The sequence below is a fragment of the Sus scrofa genome, chromosome 18 (genome assembly GCF_000003025.6).
Source record: "Sus scrofa isolate TJ Tabasco breed Duroc chromosome 18, Sscrofa11.1, whole genome shotgun sequence".
NCBI lineage: Eukaryota > Metazoa > Chordata > Mammalia > Artiodactyla > Suidae > Sus > Sus scrofa.
The window spans coordinates 23,668,378-23,680,567 of record NC_010460.4 but is presented as its reverse complement, the minus strand read 5'-3'; the positions used below and the strand labels follow the sequence as shown (position 1 = coordinate 23,680,567).

At 38.2% G+C, this 12,190-nt stretch overlaps 1 long non-coding RNA gene across 1 annotated transcript in view; it reads left to right on the top strand.

Moving 5' to 3' along the window:
* The window catches only part of LOC110257596, a 52,391-nt gene extending 41,573 nt beyond the window's left edge, over positions 1-10,818 (top strand). Inside the window, exon 4 of the long non-coding RNA XR_002340435.1 lies at positions 10,429-10,818. This is a non-coding gene — a long non-coding RNA (uncharacterized LOC110257596). The remainder of the gene's footprint in view (positions 1-10,428) is intronic.

The following is a 12,190-nucleotide window of genomic DNA, read 5'->3' as shown; positions in this document are numbered from 1 at the left end:
TACTTCCTTACATTTCCTACTTCTGTAGTAACTTTTTTATAGGTTTAAGTACCCTGTATTAATATTCAAACTTGTAGACTTCCGCTATTGGAGACTCAGAATGTAATAAGGAATTTTGTCAATGGAAACCTGTCAGTTGTAGTTGAAAAGCCAGTTGCAGCACTTTCAGATGTTTAACTTTGAAGTCACTCTTGGTGTATTTAAACCAGAAGTAAGGCCAAGGTCATGGGCAAGCTGTGGTGATAGAACTCATGCAATCAGCAGAAACTCCACCCTTCCACTTGTGTGGTGCCTTATTCCTCACAGGTGTGAGAGCAGATGTGTTCTTATTCCATGAATACTGCTTCATTAAAACACACACACACAAAAATTACCTATAAATGATCTCAGAGCTGTAATTTAGCCTTTAATAAAGCTTTGTAACGATCTTGCAATGTTCTTCCTCAATCACAAAATGTAAAGCAGTCTCTAAAACAAGGATAATAATATTTACCCTGAATTTAAAAGCAGCTTTGGAAATGGAAGAGCTTAAGGTAGGAGGAGGCAGGTGGCTGGATGCGTAAATCATGTTCATGGGGCGGTGGCAGAGGCAGAGCAAATATTCCGTTCTCTTTTCTGCATTTCCTGGCCACCTTGTGCTTAGATGGATCCAAAGTTCTGACCAGTGAAGTACTAGTGGATGTAAATGTATTGTTTGCTGTCAAAGGTAGTCAAAAGCTGGAGGTCCCTGATGGCTCAGTGGGATAAGGATCCGGCATTGTCACAGCTGTGGCTCTGGCGTGGGTTCTGTCCTTGGCTACGGAACTTTCACTTGCTGTGGGCATGCCCTCCCCGCCCCCCCTCCCCAAAAGGAGGTAGTCAAAAGCCATTGCAAGTGGCTAGATTCTCTCCTCCCCTAACAGAACACCCGAGGAGACTGCATGCTCAGGCTGGTACAGCTACAAGATGTTGGCATCTCCACTAGCCTGGGTCTCTGAATCACTGTGTGGAGAGAAAGTCTGCCAACTCATGTGGGAGATATAATGTGAACAAAAATAAAACTTGTTATGTTAAGCTACTCAGATTTGTGGGTTGATCATAACCCTTGAGTACATGCCCCGAATAATGCCAGATTTCTCTCTGCAAGGATATTCTGCTCTCATGTCTTTCCTGAACAATACATAACTTGATTCTGTTTCAGATTATTTGCCTCTGGGGCTCTTGTTAGAAAATGCAATCTGCATGTTAGAAGTCAAACTGTATTCATCTATATTACATATTGTGTTGGAATCTTTGAATTTAATTTTCTTGTCTTTGCAAGAATTAACTACAAAAATATCAAGAGAAGGCATTTTAGTATGATTTTGGTAGAGAATTAGTTGAAATCCCAATGATATCATTTTATAATTTGTGTTACACAAAACTTTATAAGCATCAGTTATCTCTTTTCTAAAATAGGACTGATGACAGTACCAATGTTCAGAAGTTTGATGTGAGGATTGGTTAAATTATACAATAAATACACGTTTGAGTAATTTAAAAAATAGATAATATAATTTTCTTTTTTGCTTTTCTGAACTCATGACTTTTACCTTGGTGTTAAGAAAGCTTCCATCTGTGAAGGATGAATCTAAAATTTTTTATATGAAGAATAAAATAAATTAAAATTCTATTTCTTACATATACATTTGGATTGTGTAATAAGACAACAGCCATGTAGGCTTGGAGGACTCAACTTAGCCATTCACTGGGGATGGAGAGATGTTACCCCTTCTACCTGTCACTGCCAGCCAGGCTCTCTCTGGGATAAAACACACTCCTTGCAAACTAAAGGTAATTATGGGAAGAAGAGGACAGTGAGAGAGTCAAGAAAGCAGAGGTCTCTCTGCAGTTTTCTTTCTCTGGGGTTTGGCTCCGGCCTAAAGCTGAGAAATCTTTAAGTGGAGAGGAACCCATTTACCCTTCCACTCACATTGAGGCTGTGGGAGGAAGCAAACATGCAAGCTGACATATACCAATATGCAGCACAGGCACATAAAATGAAAGGTGGAAGAAGGCCTGGAGACTGAGGTTTCCTGCATTGCCTTTGGTCCTACTTGGGATAGTCTGACACCAAGAAATTGAGCATCAGGCTGGAGAGCAACATCCTGGTGGATAAATCATTTTTCACTAGAAGCTGAAAGAGGCAAAGGACATTACACTCCCCTGATCCTTCTCTGCCACCATGAGGATGTATAAGCTTTCCCACATACTCCTGCATAAAAGGACACCATCCTTAGGGAGATAGGTAGAAAAATGGAGGTGAGCATATGACACTGAGCACTTTTATTTTACAGAAAAGAAATTATACTTTTTTAAAGGTTGGATTGGATTAAATTTAGATGGAATTGGACAGTTAATTTTTTTTCCTATTCAGATATAGGGATTCAAACTGAAGACCAAAATAATTGTAGACAACATTATATGCAATTTGCATAAAGTAATAAAGACATTCATAAATAAACAAACACATATGTAAAATATATAACATAGTATGACTTAAATTTATGACCCTGCTATATACATAAAGTAATGAACACAGTGCTCATAACAAGTGCTTAATATGTTTTAATGTTCGGTTAAAACCTCCAGTCGGAGCTTCCTGGTGGTCTGGTGGTTAGAATTTGGCACTTTTACTGCTGCAGCCCAGCTTCAATCCCTGGTCTGGGAACTGAGCCCCCACATCAAGCCGCTGCATGCTGCAGCCAAAAAAACCCCCCAAAACTTCCAGTTTGCATGGCATCTCTTCTTGGATATTTAAGAAGCATATAAAATTTAGTATAGTATGTTAAAGAACTCTTGACTGCTCACAATTCTGATTTATTCTCTGCCTTTTCCAATTCAATAAATGGCTTCTCAGGTCAGCAAATTCCCTCAGTCTTTGAGTTTTTCCTTTTCATTTATCTCCACATCTAATCCAGCAGGAAATCTTGTTGGCTTTCTTATTAAGTATGTAATGAATCTATTCCTTTCTCTCTGGCTTTTAATCTAAACTAAATCAAAACCAACTGTATTTTTGCATTAAACTTCCTAACAGTTCCCCCATGCATTCTATATTTCTACCAGAAGCCAAGGCAATCTTTTAAAAACATGAAAGAAATCTTGTCAATCCTCTGCTCAAAAAACCTTTGAAACCCATCACCTTCATCAACAAAGCCTTGCCTGAGGTGGTCTCTGCCTGCCTCTCTCTCACCGCTTTCCTCCTTCCTCCCACAGCTCAAACCATTTCTCAATTGTGCCAGGACTTTTGCATGTGTTCCTTGTGTCTGGAATTTTCTTCCTCTGGATCTCTGGAAGACTAGCTCCCTTGTAATCTGCAGAGCTCATCTCCAACATCATTTAGAAAGAGTTGCCTATCTTACTTATTCTTTATCAAATGTTTATCTCCATTATAATATTTATCACAATCTACAACTATTTTCATTTGTAAATTCTGCTTACCTCTTTGTTGTCCATGTTCCCTCAGTAAACTCCCTTCATCATCAGGTACCATTTGCTATACATAGACGGGTTCAATAAATATTTGCTGAAAGAAGGAAGAAGAAGGAAGGAAGGACGGAGTTCCCGTCTTGGCGCAGTGGTTAACGAATCCGACTAGGAACCATGAGGTTGCGGGTTCGGTCCCTGCCCTTGCTCAGTGTGTTAACGATCCGGCGTTGCCATGAGCTGTGGTGCAGGTTGCAGATGCGGCTCGGATCCTGCGTTGCTGTGGCTCTGGCGTAGGCCGGTGGCTACAGCTCTGATTCAACCCCTGGCCTGGGAACCTCCATATGCCGCGGGAGCGGCCCAAGAAATAGCAACAACAACAACAACAACAAAAGACAAAAAGACAAAGAAAAAAAAAAAAAAGAAGGAAGGAAGGAAAGAACAAAGGAAGGAAGATTAACAAATGCAGAGTTCCCATTGTGGCTCAGTGGTAACAAACCTGACTAGCATCTGTGAGGACACAAGTTTGATCCCTGGCTTTGCTCAGTGGGTTAAGGATCCGGTGCTGCCATGAGTTGTGGTTTAGGTTGAAGACATGGCTCGGATCCTGTGTCACTGTGACCGTGATATAGGCTGGCAACTGCAGCTCCTCCTTGACCCCTAGCCTGGGAACCTCCAGGTGGGTGCTGTGGGTACGGCCCTAAAAAGCAAAAACAAGTGAATCCTCCCAAGTCCAATCATTAATAAAGTTCATTAAAACGAATGTAACATATCTTAACCTACTTTCTACTATATAAGTCAATAATAAAACACTTTTTTTTTCCAAATTTTTAAATTAAATTTTTTTTTTTTTTTTTGCTTTTGCTTTTCAGAGCCGCATTCGCGGCCTATGGAGGTTCCCAGGCTAGGGTTTGAATCGAAGATGTAGCCACCAGCCTGCACCACAGCCACAGCAGTGCAGGATCTGAGCCGAGTCTGACCTGCACCACAGCTCACAGCACCTCCAGATCCCTGATGCACTGAGCGAGGCCAGGGATCAAACCTGCATCCTCATGGATACCAGTCAGATTCGTTTTCACTGAGCCATGATGGGAACTCCCTTATTGTTTACAGTAGAATTAACATTATTAGTTTTTTATAATCATTGAATATTCTGAACTACTTTCACAGGAAATTTTATTAATCTTGATTATTAAATTGTTTTACCAAATTTGAAACACAATTCATAGTGTTAGTCATCACTAGTACTATATTGTAGTGCTAGTCATCAAATATTTCCAGCTTTCTGGTCCCTTTTTTGGTTGGGTGGGGCCATGTGACTAGTTCAGCTAGTGAGTAGTGAGTTGTGATGGAAGTGATGTGTGTCATTCCCAGACTAGAGCGTATAATTACTGATACAAGTTCTTTCAAAGATTTCTTTCCTTCTGCCATGAGTTCACCAGATAAAGTTGTAGTCTTTATGTTGGTGGTTTTTTGTTTTATTTTGTTTTATTTTGTTGTAGTATTTGTTCTTTAAACACTTAAGCATTTCCCCCAATTATTACATTTTGATGAATATATATAACATTTATTTTGTGAAGCTACTACTTCAACATATCTTGGAAATCTATTTTTATCAACTCTTCATCATTCATTTATTGACTCAACAAACATCCCCTCTATATCGGGCACGCTTCTATGCTCTTGGGATACTTCAGACCATGATATTCACCCCTTTGAAGCTTGCATTCTAGAGTTGTAGAGATGGACAAGTACATTGTCTAGTGTGTTGTAAGGTAATCAATGCCGTGGGAAAGAGATAAGGTAAGAGAGACTCAGAAGTCAGGGGTTTGGAGGAGGTGGTCAGGGTAGGGCTCACTGGGAGAGTGAAGCACAAGCAAAGTCTTGAGGGAGGTGTCAGACTGGGTGGAGAGAGCTCCCAGCTGGAGTCAATTAGCAAGAGCAGTGATTCTCAATGTTCTGGTCTTAAGACTCTTGCACTCTTCAAATTTATTGAGCTTTTGTTTTACATTTGACATTTTAGATCCCTTGAAATGGTTATGGGGACTTAGAGAGATCCCTGGGGCATCCTTTGAGAAGTGCTGAGCTGGAGCAAAGGCCCTGAGGGAGGCACACGTTCTGTTGTAGGGACTGCAAGTGTAATCCTGTGACTAGAGAGTGATCCAGGGGACAGTCAGGAGAGGAAGTCAGAGAGATAGCTGTGTCCAAATCACGTGGGGCCTTCCAGAATAATGCAAAACCTTAAATTTTACTCTGAGGGACATGGGACATCAGTTAAGAGCTTTGAGCACCGGATGGGTATGATCCGATTTAAGGTTTTATGGTTGCCAAGTTGCAGCTAGACTGGAAGAAGCAAGAGTATAAGTTGGGAGACTTTTGAGAGGCTATTGCAATAGTTCAGAGGAGGCAGCCACATTTATCAGTTAACTCTAAATACAACAGTAGGCTCATTACAAACTCCTTTCATATTGTTAAAGTGATGACACTTCTCTCTAATTCACTTTCAGTGTGTTCTTCTCTTCCCCTCACAGCCTTAAGTAAACACGTTTTTTCTTAATTGCACATTTCCTTTAATTTTCTTATTAAACGACAGTTCTGAAAAAAACCCACTTATTTTCATAGCTCCTTTTTAGCTAATATTTTCAATTTCTTGCTATTTTACAGTAAGCTCATTTTTCTACATCTTTTCAAACATATAATACTTTGAAAAGCAATTATGAACTCTTATGTTAACATTTTTGTTAATCACTTTTTATTTATTCATTTTGGCTCCATGTTTTTTGTTCCTTTTGTTCTTTTTATCAGATGTATTTTTCTACAATGAATGTCTTGCATTTTAATTCATTTGAATGACTTCAATTCTTTCTTTGACTTCAATTCCAAAATGATTTTTTTCTGAATACATTTTTTTTGGGTACATGAATTCATTATAAAGTAAAAATAGAGGTTTCTTTTCTTTTGGTACTTAAAAAGTCAAATAAGTCTATCATCTGTTATGATTTGGTTAGAATGCAGTCATTCTGTTTCTCTGCATTTAAAAAAATTCTTTCTAATGTACTATTTGTCCATTTCGAATCTCAGTGTCATTTTGAAGCATAATTTATTATGCAGCATTGTCTTCTGTCTCTTTCATCCTCCAGATTGTAAATTTAAAGACAGTCTTCACTAATCTTCTTTTATCCATCACTCATTTCCGGTCCCTTGTTGGCTCATTAGGATGTAATCAATTTAGTCACTTATTTATATTATTTCCCATTCACTTCTGGTTTCCATACTGAGACACTTGAAAAAAAATGTATTAAACCTATTCAAAACACTTAAAAATTTTTTTAAATTAAGGTATAACTGATATACAGCATTATATTAATTTCAGATATACAACATAATGATTCAATATTTGAATTTATTTCCAGATGATCTCTACCGTAAGTCTAGTTAACTATTCATCACCATACATGGTTACAAAATTTTTTTCTCATGACAAGAATTTTTAAGATTTACTTTCTTAGGAGTTCCTGTCATGGTGCAGTGGAAGCGAATCCGACTAGTAACCATGAGGTCGTAGGTTCGATCCCTGGCCTCACTCAGTAGGTTAAGGATCTGGCATTGCTGTGACCTGTGGTGTAGGTCACAGACGCGGCTCAGATCTTGCATTGCTATGGCTGCGGTGTAGGCCGGCAGCTGTAGCTCTGATTAGATCCCTAGCCTGGGAACCTCCATATGAAAAAAGATTTACTTTCTTAGCAGCTTTCACATATGCAATACAGTTAATATATTAACTATGGTTACTATGCTGTAGGGTATATCCCGTGACTTATTTAGTTTATAGCTGGAAGTTTTGTACCGTCTGATTCCCTTTACCCGTTTCTCCCAATTCCTTCCTCCCACCTCCAAATCTGGCAACCACCCATCTGTTCTCTGTATCTATGAACTTGTTTTTTTTTTTTTTTTTTAGATTCTCATATAAGTGAGCTCCTACCATATATGTCTAGCTCTGTTTGATTTATTTTACTTAGAACAACCTACTCAAGATGCATCCATGTTGTCACAAATGGCAAGATTTCACTTTTTATGGCTAAATAATATTTCATTATATATATATATATTTTTCTTTATCCATGTATGCGTCAATGGACACTTGGGTTGTTTACATATCTTGGCTGTTGTAAATAATGCTTCAGTGAACTTGGCAGTGTATGTGTCTTTTTGAGTTAGTGGTTTTTTTTTTTTCTTCAGATAAATACCCAGAAGTGGAATTGCTGTATGATGTGATAGTCCTATTTTTAACTTTTGAGGAACCTCCATACTGTTTTCCATGTACACCAATTTACATTCCCACCATTAGTGCGCAAGAGTTCCTTTTTCTCTATATCCTCACCAACACTTGCTATTTCCCGTCTTTTTAATAATAGTCATTTTAACAGGTGTCAGGTGGTATTTCATTGTGATTTTGATTTACACTTCCCAATAATTTATGATGTTAAGAAACTTTTTTGTGTGCCTATGGCCTTCTTTATATCTTCTTTGGAAAAATATCTGTTCATATCCTCTGTACATTTTAAAATCAGATTGTTTGTTTCTTTGTCACTGAGTTGTGTGAGTTTTGGATATTAATACTCAATCCCTTATATGATTTGCAAATATTTTCTCCCGTTAAGTCGTTCAGTCGGTTGCCTTTTAATTGGTCGATAGTGTTATTTGATGTGCAGAAGCTTTAGTTTGATGTAGTCCCACTTCTTTATTTTTGCTTTTGTTGCCTTTACTTTTAGTATCAAGTCCAAAAAAATCATTGCCAAGATAATGTCAAGGAGCTTATTACTTATGTTTTCTTCTAAGAATTTTATGGTTTCAGGTCTTGCTTTCAAGTCTTTAATCCATTTTGAGTTAATTTCTTGTGTATGGTATAAGATAGTGATCCAATTTCATTCTTTTGCATGTGGCTGTTTGGTTTGCCCAGCACCATTTATTGAAGAGACTGTTTCTTCCACATTGAATATTCTTGACACCTTTCTCATAAATTAATTTAATATATATGAGTGGGTTTACTTCTGGGCTCTCTATTCTGTTCCAACAATCTATGTGTCCAAAACTACTGTTTTTTAAATTTAAGTGGACTTGAGAGGGGTTGAGGGTGGCTTTGGTAGTTATTAATCCAGAAAAGGAATTTTGCGTATTCTGTATAAATGGACCTTAACATTCTCTTAAAAATAGATGAAACATTTCAGTGTGCTCATTAGCTTGAACCAAAGATGGCTTCCTTCTCACAAGGAGAAAAAGTAAAAAAGTACAAATTGGCTTATTGAAGATGACTAACAATTCTCCAGCTAAATTAAATATAAAAAAATACCCTACTCTTATTTCTAAGCTTTTAACAAACTCTCATATATAAAAAGTAAAGTTAATAAATCAAATTACCATATCTACTGATGTCACCAATTTTATTACACATTTTTATTTTATAAATTTTAAAACATTTTTTTTGGCAATTTCATTTTCCTCCATTTTGTAGGCTAATTAGAAAGTACTTTCAGGATTTCCCTGGTGGCGTAGTGGTTAGGGACTTTATATTGTCAATGCTGTGACTTTCAGAATACTTTGAAACTTCTTTTCTGTTGTCTATTTTACTCCAATAGCATCCTCTCCCTTTCGCTCTCCCAAAGGAAGAGAAGAATGATCATCAATGGCAGATAGAACCAGGTCCAAAAACCAGCTTCATACTCTGTAGATAATACTAAACCTTTTCCTCAGGCTTTCTGGTGCTCCACACATTCAGAGACTTTTCTCAAATGCTGCTGCAAATGGCATTATTTTGTTCTTTTTTATGGCGAATTAGTATTCCATTGTGTATATGTATACCACATCTTCTTAATCCATCCATCTGTCAATGGACATTTAGGTTGTTTCCATCCAATATGGATGGAATTAGACATTCTCATACTAAGTGAAGTAAGTCAGAAAGAGAAAGAGAAAGAGAAATACCATACGATATTACTTTTATGTGGAATCCAAAATATGGCACAAATGAACCTATCTACAGAGCAGAAACAAACTTGTGGACATAGAGAAGAGACTTATAGTTGCCAAGGAGGAGGAGGAGGAAGAGGGATGGACTGGGAGTTTGGCTTCATAGATGCAAACTACTGCATTTGGACCAGATAGGCATATCCAATCACTTGTGATAGAACATGATGCATGGTATTATGAGAAAAAGAATGTTTATATATGTGTATATATATATATATACACACACACATATATATAAAGCTGGGTCACTTTGCTGTACAGCAGAAATTGACAGAACATTGAAAATCAACTATAATAAAAAAATTGAGGTTTTTGTTTTGTTTTGTTTTGTTTTCAGGGCTGCATTTGCAGCAGATGGAAGTTCCCAGGCTGGGGTTAAATCAGAGCTACAGCTGCCAGCCTACACCACAGCTACAGCAATGTCAGATCCAAGCCACATCTGTGACCTACACCACAGCTCATGGCAATGCCAGATCCTTAACCCAGTAAGTGAGGCCAGGGATCGAATCCACATCCTCATGGATGCTACTCTGGTTCTTAACCTGCTGAGCCACAAAGGAAATTCCAAGATTGAGGATTAAAAGGTGTACTACTAATAATCACCTACGACAATGGATACAACTGGGACTGTCCTTAGCTCACCAAAATGTCTGGTCGCCCTGTAGACATGTATTAGGGAAGCATTTTTTTTTTAAATTATTTTAAGGCCACACCCATGGCATATGGAAGTTCCCGGGCCAGGGATTGAATCCCAGCTGCAGCTGCAACCTATGCCACAGCTGCAGCAACAGCAGATCCTTTAACTCACTCTGCTGGACTGACCAGGCATTGAATCTGTGCATCCTCAGTGACCTGAACCACTGTAGATGGATTCCTAACCCACTGCACCACAATAGGAACTCCTGAAGGGAAATAAATTTCCAGAATAGTATGATAGAAACACTTTTTTATTTTTTCTAGGCCTCTTTTCTTATCACCTTCCAGAAGAGGAGTGAGTTTGCTGATTGATGAGTTTGGGAGAAGAAAGTGAGCATGTAATCTGCAAGTATAACCACTGCCAAAGCAACCAATGTAATACTTGAGCTTCCAAAAATAAAGATTTCCCCAGATGCTTATTGCAGAAGTGTCTGATATTATATAAAATGATAATTTTTTGCTTGATAATTCTAATTTTAAATGTCCATATGGAGTTTTAGAACATTACATTTAAAAACATCTCTCTCTTCACGACAGCTCCCTCTACTGGAAATCTTTTCATAATCTTCAGATAGAAAGGTTTTTTTGTGGTTTTGTTTTTGCTTGCTAGGGCCACATCTTTGGCATAAGGAAATTCCCGGGCTAGGGGCTGAATCGGAGCTGCAGCTGCCACAGCCACAGCAATGCCGGATCCGATCTGCACCTGGGACCTACACCACAGCTCATGGCAATGCTGGATCCTTAACCCACTGAGTGAGCAGGGATTGAACCCACATCTCCATGGATACTAGTGGGGTTCTTAACCCACTGAGCCACAACAGGAACTCCATAAAGTTCTTTTTAAAGGAAAGCTTTCTTCTCATTTTTTTTTTTTTTTTTTTTTTTTTTGTCTTTTGTCTTTTTTGTCGTTGTTGTTATTGTTGCTATTTCTTGGGCCGCTCCTGCGGCATATGGAGGTTCCCAGGCTAGGGGTTGAATCGGAGCTGTAGCCACCGGCCTACGCCAGAGCCACAGCAACGCGGGATCCGAGCCGCGTCTGCAACCTACACCACAGCTCACGGCAACGCCGGATCGTTAACCCACTGAGCAGGGGCAGGGATCGAACCCGCAACCTCATGGTTCCTAGTCGGATTCGTTAACCACTGCGCCACGACGGGAACTCCTCTTCTCATTTTTAAATATGATCAAAAGATGCTTTCTCTGTTTCTAAGAATCCTCTTTTAATAAAATTTAAACTTAGCTCTTGTCTTTTTGCATCCATTAACAGTGTTTTAATTAGATAATAAATCAAGTTCAATCTACTTTATTTTGTGTATTCTTGAACTACATTTATTATTCATCTAAAATTTAAAATCTGACTCAAATTGTGGAGCCCAAGTTGGTAAATTTTTGTTTTGTTTCATCTTTTAAAAGCTTCCCTATAACAGAGTGCATCTTGAGTGTATGTCACTTTTGAGCAACCTATAGATCTTTTCATGGAACTGAATCTTTACTTTTCAAGACCAAAACAAAAAATACTAAAGGCAAAGCTCAATATTAACAAATGCTTATTTTCAACTACTTGAAAAAAATAAGATGGCTTAATAAATAAAGATGCAGTACCATTCCAAATATAATATATCTTTTATATTGTGAAACATCTACAGTAATATACCAATGCATCAGCTAGCATTACTCCTATCTCTTAAATCTGTCAAAAATGAACCTGCTAGTATTTTAGGACCAGAAGACATCAAGCTCCACAAGCCTGATTATTTACTATGACTCTAAATCTAGAGTGTTTTTTTTTCCTTTAGCTCTTCAGTAGTAATTTCAGTATATAAAAGTTTCTTGAGAAGGATCCTACGCTCCTTCTAGCTGAAGGATATCTAGGGATTGAGTGAATCCCCAGAGATGAGGACACAGAGACCACACTCGAGTCTAAGGAAGAATGCTTCCTTCACTAAATCCATCTACTCATAACCCCCTTCACTATCTTTAGACTGCTCTACTGAAGGTCTTAGCATCTAATGGCCTCAGCAAGTCA